At 38.1% G+C, this 7,600-nt stretch overlaps 1 protein-coding gene across 3 annotated transcripts in view; it reads left to right on the top strand.

Annotated features, from left to right (window-relative positions):
- Positions 1-796: 796 nt before the first annotated feature.
- Qpct (glutaminyl-peptide cyclotransferase) overlaps positions 797-7,600 on the top strand; it is a 52,762-nt gene continuing 45,958 nt past the window's right edge. The window contains exon 1 of one of the 3 annotated variants that reach the window (XM_031356768.1): positions 797-879. The gene's annotated coding sequence lies outside the window, so the exon portion shown is untranslated. Of the gene's footprint in view, positions 880-1,193; positions 1,551-5,001; positions 5,050-7,600 lie in introns of those variants that run through there. The other 2 variants (XM_031356766.1, XM_031356767.1) reach the window with 2 other exon arrangements.

Genomic DNA, 7,600 nt, shown 5'->3' with positions numbered 1-7,600 from the left:
GTATTCCATCAATTCCAGAGAAGGTTGGCCAGACCTTATCTGGAAGTCTGGAGGTCTTCCCCCTGACTAATCCTATTAATTAATATGTCGGTGTCTGTGCGGCTGGTTACTAGCAATCTGGTAAATGGAAAAAAAACACAGAGCTGAATGGTGCCCGAGTGGGTTACGGCTCACGTGGTTATGTCTCACAGTGTCTGGTGAGGGGGCGGTGAAGTCACGTACCTATATTGACTGGTCGATAGCAGCCGCTGCAGCTAGCGGTGAGTGTGCTGGGAACAGGATGAAACCAGGTGGAGGTGGGCGGGACACAGCCCGGCGGCGGCGGCGGCGGCGGCGGCGGCGGCGGCGGCAGCGGGAGCCGCTCTACCTGGCAGCCAGGGTCCCAGCGGCCACTCCACGTGGCCGTGTACCCTGTCTGTCCCGGCGGTGAGGAGCGGTGAGGAGCCGGTAGGTAGACGCAAACTGCCGTGTTCCCGGGGCTCGGCACCAAAATGATGGGTTTTGAGTAGCGGCAGGAAGCATCTGCAGACACCAGGCCCAGGCAGTTTCATGTGTAAGAGGTTTAATTGGAAGGGGGATAGGGAGTAACAGCGCAAGAAGGGAGAGGGGAGAGAGAGAAGAAGAGAGAGAAGAGAGAAAGATGGAGGGAACTACCCATATATTTATATGTGTGGTGACGTAGTAATGCAGGTAAAGGTGGGAGCTAAACCCAATGGATTCTGGGAATATGGTCGCCGTTGCCCTGGCGACAGGTCTGTGGACCCGCCTACATATCTGCTGCAGGCAGGTTCTGGATGCTAACACTCATATGTTGAAGATTTGCTACCAGTGTGACAACATGAGATGTAGTGGATCTTTAAGAAATAGGACAAGTCCGAGGTAATTAAGCTCTGGTGAAGGTAGTAGAGTGGGAAAGAATTGCTATGGTCTTGGATAACTTTTTTGCTTTGTTTTGCTGTGTGTAATGCTGGAGGTCAAATCCAAGGCCATGCACCTGCTGAACTACACTACCAGCCCTCCACTATCATTCTTATGGGACCTTGGTGAGTGAGTCCTTGCCATGCTCTGGGTTTCTGACTTGATGTGTGATTTCTCCCTTAGGTTGGACAATGTCATAATGTCATTTGTGATGTGGTCAATATGACTTCAGAACTGTAAGCAGCTTTTTTTCTTTTGGAAAAAAATCAGCCTTGAGGATTTCGATACAACAGAAAATAGTCTAAGAGAAGGGTAGACTAAAGTAGATTAATTAGCTCTGTTTGGCCTTTGACAAATAACTGCTTTGTGCTTTAATATTTTTTTGATTCACAATGAAAATGATATTACCAGTACACTGATTTTCAGAGTTAGTCTTTAAATTTATATTTTTTGTTGATATACTTAACATCCCTGGTCATATTTTCAATTATATTATAAAACTGAATGTAAGTAAATTCTTTTTTGCCAGTCTGGCTGGGTTGGAACTTTTTATGCAGCCCAAATTGGACTTGAATTTGTAGAATCCTCCCACCTCTGAAAATTCAGATATGTACCTCTATTCCTGGCTGGAGGTAAGTTCTTAAAATAGAACTTCCATATCTTCCATGTATTATCTTCAACATAGTAGAAATTAGTGTTTTGCATTCCATTGATCCCACAAGATGCAATATATATTTATATATATCATATATAAATATATAGATATATAATTATCTATTATAACACATATATTACATAAATACACATGTTGTATATACACACGTATATGTATATATACATATATATACATATTCATATGATATATACATAATATATATACATATATATGTATACATGTATATATATGTATATATGTATACATGTAAATATGTATATATGTGTATATATATATATATACATATATATATATATATATTTGGAGAGAGAGAGGGGTAGGGAGGGAGAGAGCATCTTTTGGGATTAACAGGATGGCAAAGCACCAATTTTTACTACATGTTGAAGATAATAAATACATATAGTGTAATTGAAATAAAGTCAATATCCGTTTGTAAACATGTAAACATACTTGCACCAGATATATAAATACACTATATGTGAGTGGAACCGTCCCGCAGCCCCACTCAGTTCTGTGTTCGCTTCAGCTGAGGTTAGATACGGACCTGAAAAACGAAACGGAGAGAACAAAGAGACACAGACGCCAAGTAGGGTTATCAAGGCATCTGTTTACTTGGGGATATTTTGAAAATTTATAGGCAAGCAAGAACTGAAACCGAAAATCTCCAGGTACAAGGCATATGTATAACGTAAACAAGGCAGCAGTCAAGAGACACCAAACTCTGGAAACTCAAAGTCCTCAGGCAAGTAGGCGTGTTCCCAAGTCAGCGGGTCCTGCAGTGTAGTGGACCATTGTTTAGTCCCAGTAGGTTGCCACTGTCAGCTCTGCTGCGGAGCTGGGGGGATGGGGGGGCCGAGCCAACATATGTGGATGGGTTCTTCCCATGACAACCATTTGATTGTAACTTTACTTGATAATCTTGACATTGTGCATCTCAGTGTTGTCTGTTCTGTGAGAAACAGAGTTTTCCTTTAGTTTTTTATCTTTGATTCTGTCTATGCTCACTTCTTTGAGTGCATAAAAATTCCTCATTAGGGATTTTCTTTTAATATTGAATATTTTTAGTTTTCAGAGCCCTCAGAGAAAATTTAATTAAAAAAAATCAACACTTGTAAAAAGATGCAAGAAATTTTGTTGGAAACTCAAGATTCGTGCATGTAAAGTAATTCATGATGCGTACATTCCTTTAATCCCAGTTCTCAGGAGGCGGAGGCTGGTGGGTGTCTAAGTTTGAGGCCAGCCTAGTCTAGGTCACAAATTCCAGATCAGTTATCCAGAAGCAGAAACAGAAGGAGTGGAGGGTACTGGAGTGTGACTCTCCCCTTTTGGAGAGAAGTGTGAATGTTCTAACAGATTGAGAAGAGAGGACACAGGAAAACCAGAGACAAAGGAAGGGCCCCTTGTCCTGACCTCAGTTTTCATCCTGAGGTTCACCTCTGGTCTTAGGTGTTGGGAAGATTCACATGAAACCTGGATTCCTAAGATTTCTGAGGAACAACAAAACAAAACAAAACAAAACATCACTGGACTGCAGGAGGAAAAAGTTTAATTTGCCTTTCATTATTGAAAGCCACAGTGGACAGATTTGGGCAGAGACATGATATGGGCTTCTTTAAGTCCCCACAACTTTTAAAGGAGCAAAGGAAGTCATGCTTAAGTTCGAAGTTGGAGCAGGGGCACAAATGGCGAGGGACAGAGTCACTGAGTGGGGACTTTAGGATCTAAGTTGCTTATTTCATAATTCGTTCATGAATGGCCCATTTCCTATCTTTTTACTCTTACCCTCAGGGTCTTACTAAACAACTACTATGCCTTCTAGTATTATGATTAATCTGATGATGGTGCTTTTGCTAATGTGTCCCTCAAAACACGTGGCTCAATGCTGCACTTCTCAGTCTTAGCTGAGCATTTGATCACCTAGGGGGCTTTAGACAGGCCCGTGCCAAGACCACACACTACAAACAACTCTAATGTGTACCCACAGTTGGAACTATTGGCTTCATGTACAATCTCTCCCAAGTAAAATAGCTTTGAGAACAATGGTCCTTAAACGCTTTGTCAAGAGCCCTAACATTAATAACAATATGAAGGACCACAAGTAGCTTTTATTTATATGGATTATGTCTGTCAATGGTTGTTGTACTGAAAAGTAAATACTTTATTAATATTTAAATATGGACTTATTAAAAATAATGAAAACATTGCATGTTACACATTTTTATGAAAAAAAATAGATCTTCCAAAACAAAAAGGGTTTTGAAAGAGCACTGGTATTGTTGAATACATTTAAAAAAAGCTTTTGCCGGGCGGTGGTGGTGCACGCCTTTAATCCCAGCACTTGGGAGGCAGAGGCAGGCGGATTTCTGAGTTCGAGGCCAGCCTGGTCTCCAGAGTGAGTTCCAGGACAGCCAGGGCTATACAGAGAAACCCTGTCTCGAAAAAAACCAAAAAAAAATAAAAAAATAAAAAAAAAATAAATAAAAAAAGCTTTAGTGTCTTAACTTCTTAGATTAACCCTAACCCTAACCCTAACCCTAACCCCTAACCCCTAACCCCTAACCCCTAACCCCTAACCCCTAACCCTAACCCTAACCCTAATCTAGACAGCTAGATTCTGATATTTACAGATATATTCAAGCTCTTATTTGTTGAAGTATATTAAGAAAACCTGCCCCCCCCACATGTGTAGAAGGAAAAGTGTCTTAACAGAATTTTCCAATAACCATTGAAAATCTCCATTATTCAATTAACATATGACAAATACAGCCTAAAAGCCAGCTGCCGTTTAGAATATTAAGCCAAATGGGTAAACTTCTTTACTCTGGTAGAGGTAAAAGCTCCTAATCTCATTTACTTTGAATGGATCTTTTCTTTGTGATTTTATAACATGGTTGCTTAGGAATCTGATAAATATTGATTCTCTTAATTATACAGATATTTCAAATATTGAGCATTTCATTATATATAATTATGCTTTTCAAAACCACTGACTTCATCAGGAAAAATATGCTACACAAAAGGAAACTATCAAGCTTATGGTAGCAAAAACAACAGCAAAAAGTTCTTCAAATCTAATTTTTGCTTGAAAGATCCAATGTTATCATTGGCAACAAAAACTGTCAGTTATTGTCCCAAGAGTATAGGCACCATTTACTCATTTTCTACCGAATGTCTGCCAAATACCTAAGTCTGAATACTCATAATTTATCAACCATTGTTCTTTCAATTAGAAAGCAGTATTTCATGAAAAAAAAAACAGTGCGTCTCAAACAATGGCATAGACGAGATAAGAACTCCCTTCAGCACGTAGCAGAAATGCTTTATTTCTACTTCCTGTTTGTCATGCAGTGTATAAAAAGGGATGCTGCCAGTCAGGATGGATTTATCATCTCATCTTGAAAAAGAACCTGTCCAGAAATGATGCTTCCATACTCTAAGACACTCACCATGAGAAGGTGATGGAGAAAGAATGGAGAGAAATGAACCCAATGCTTCCCTAGCTGACTGGATGGAGACTTTCTAGGAGGCAGTGAAGTTGGGGGATTCTAGACAAGAGACAAATGACAGATGATCTCCACAAGGTGGAAAAACAGAGCTGAGTGCCTGGGAAGTCAGGTGGTTAGATTTTTAAAGGAAAGTTGAAGAGAGGAGAAGGAGTGTCTTGGAAAGCAGCAAAGATTTTTTGTTTTAATTCTACAGGGTTCAGCTAGGTACCGACCAACAACACATACAAAGATACTGCTCAAAGCAGGTGAGAGAACTATGAAAATGGAGTGGAGTAACAGGTCCGGGGTACTGATGGAGTCAGGAATATTTCTTGTTTCTGCTGTTCATTGGAAAAACCTCCATATCCAAATAACGAATTAGAATGTTGAGGAGAGCGTTACCTCAGAGGTGGTTGACATGAGCCCCAGACTGCTCACTGCTCTCCTATTGGCTAGCAAAGGTTAAAAGCAGTTCTCCGAAAGATCAAAATGTATCCAACTTAATCAACTGTGCCTATTCTAGGAGAAAGATGAAAACTATTCAAAGAAGTAAATAACAAATTTCCAGCATTTAAAAATTGAATTTACTATGCCTATTATGTATTAAAAATTGCTAGGTATGCAAAGGAATAGGAGTATTAAGGAGAAAAAAATACTACCAGTGAAGATGATACAGATGATAAGTGAGTGGTGAGGATAAATACTTCTTATAACTAGAGTCCATGCATCTGAGAAGGCAGAAGAAAATATATGAACACACAAGGTAAGACATGATGGTCTAAAGAGGATCTAAAGCAATCATATAGAGAAATGTCTGAAATGAAAAAAAATGACATTAATGAGACAAAGAACAGATTAAATATTGCAAAAGAAAAGAGTGGCAAACTTGAAGAGAAAATAAAAGTGAAAGAGACAAGAAAGAAAGAAACAAAGAAGCAAGGAAAGTAACAAAAGAACAGAACAGAACAACATATAGCATCCAAGAACCAGCTGGAAAACCTTAAAGGAATTACTACACTTGTAACTGGAGATCCCAAAGGAATGTGTGACACGTACAGAAACAGGGAGAAAATAGAGATATTTGAAGAGGTTATAGCTGATGATTTTCCAAATTTTATGAAAACTTAAAACCCCTTGACCAAAGAAAGTCAGTATATCTGAAGCACAAGAACATAAAGAAAATTCTACTAATGAATTACACAATTAAATATAAAACTTGTAAGAGTGCTTGCTGCTCCTTCAGGGACTGGAGTTAGGTTCCCCAACACCTACATAGAGTGCCAGCCATAACTCCAGCTCCAAGGAGATCTGACTCCCTCTTCTGACTTTCCTAGGCACCTGTGTGCTCCTCTATCCATACAGACACGCAGATATATACATACATAAATTTTAAAAGTATCATTTAAGAAAGAGGGTGTTACAGGTTGAGCATGGTGGTGTGCATCTGTCCTTTAATTCCGGAACACAAGTGGCAGACACAGAAGGATTTTGGGAGTTCAAGGCTGTCCTGCTCTACTTAGAGAACTGTAGGGCTCTGGAGCAACCAAGGCCACATAGGCTCTGTCATAACAATAATACAAAAAAAAAAAATCAATGGCAGCAGCAGAAATATAAACAAGAAAGAAAAAAAATTAAAGGTTTAAAAAATAAACATTATATACAGTGTCAAGAAGATAAGGATGACAGCGAAATTCTCCTCCAATGTAAAACAAATCAGACGGCACCTCTGCAGCATCATATTTAAAGCACTGAAAAAGTCTGTCAGCACAGATCCTATACTCAGGGAAAATACTAAAGTTAATGATGATAAAAATACATTTGTAGCATACAGAGAAATAGAGAACCAATTGTTATAATACCTAAAACACAAGAAATATTAAAGATATATTTCAGGCACAAAGAAAACTGTTCCAGATGACTATATACATCTATACAAAGAAAGAACGGTAACCAGAAATTGGTTTTTTTATTTTTAAGGTTTTATTGCATTATGAGGAGAAAAGTTGCATGATTTCAATTTATCTAAATTTGTTAACATTTAAAAACATATTTCAAATAGATAGAATTAAATCACATTCTTGTTTCCCTTTTGTGCCCCAACTCCTCCCAGAGACCTCCCCTTCAATACCTACAATGTCTTTTTTTGTCATATTCTTTAAAATTTATAAAATATTATAACAATAAAAATGAATATTATAAAAGTTGTTTGATATAAAACAACTATCAATTTAGCAGTCTTATGTAGATGCTTGTCTACAGCAATACTGAAAATACATATGTTTTTCTCAATATAAATTTTTTTTTAACATTTAAAAACATATTTTAATTAAATAGAATTGAATCACATTCTTGTTCCCCTTTTGTACCACCGCTCCTCCCATTGACCCTCCTTCAATACCTACAATATCTTTTTTGTCGTATTCCTTAAAATTTATAAAATATTATAACAATGAAAGTATTATAAAAGTTGTTTGATATAAAACAACAATCAATTTAAAAGTCTTATGTAGATGCTCATCTA

The sequence above is a fragment of the Mastomys coucha genome, unplaced genomic scaffold (genome assembly GCF_008632895.1).
Source record: "Mastomys coucha isolate ucsf_1 unplaced genomic scaffold, UCSF_Mcou_1 pScaffold6, whole genome shotgun sequence".
Classification (NCBI taxonomy): domain Eukaryota; kingdom Metazoa; phylum Chordata; class Mammalia; order Rodentia; family Muridae; genus Mastomys; species Mastomys coucha.
This window is presented reverse-complemented; position numbering and strand designations above follow the sequence as displayed.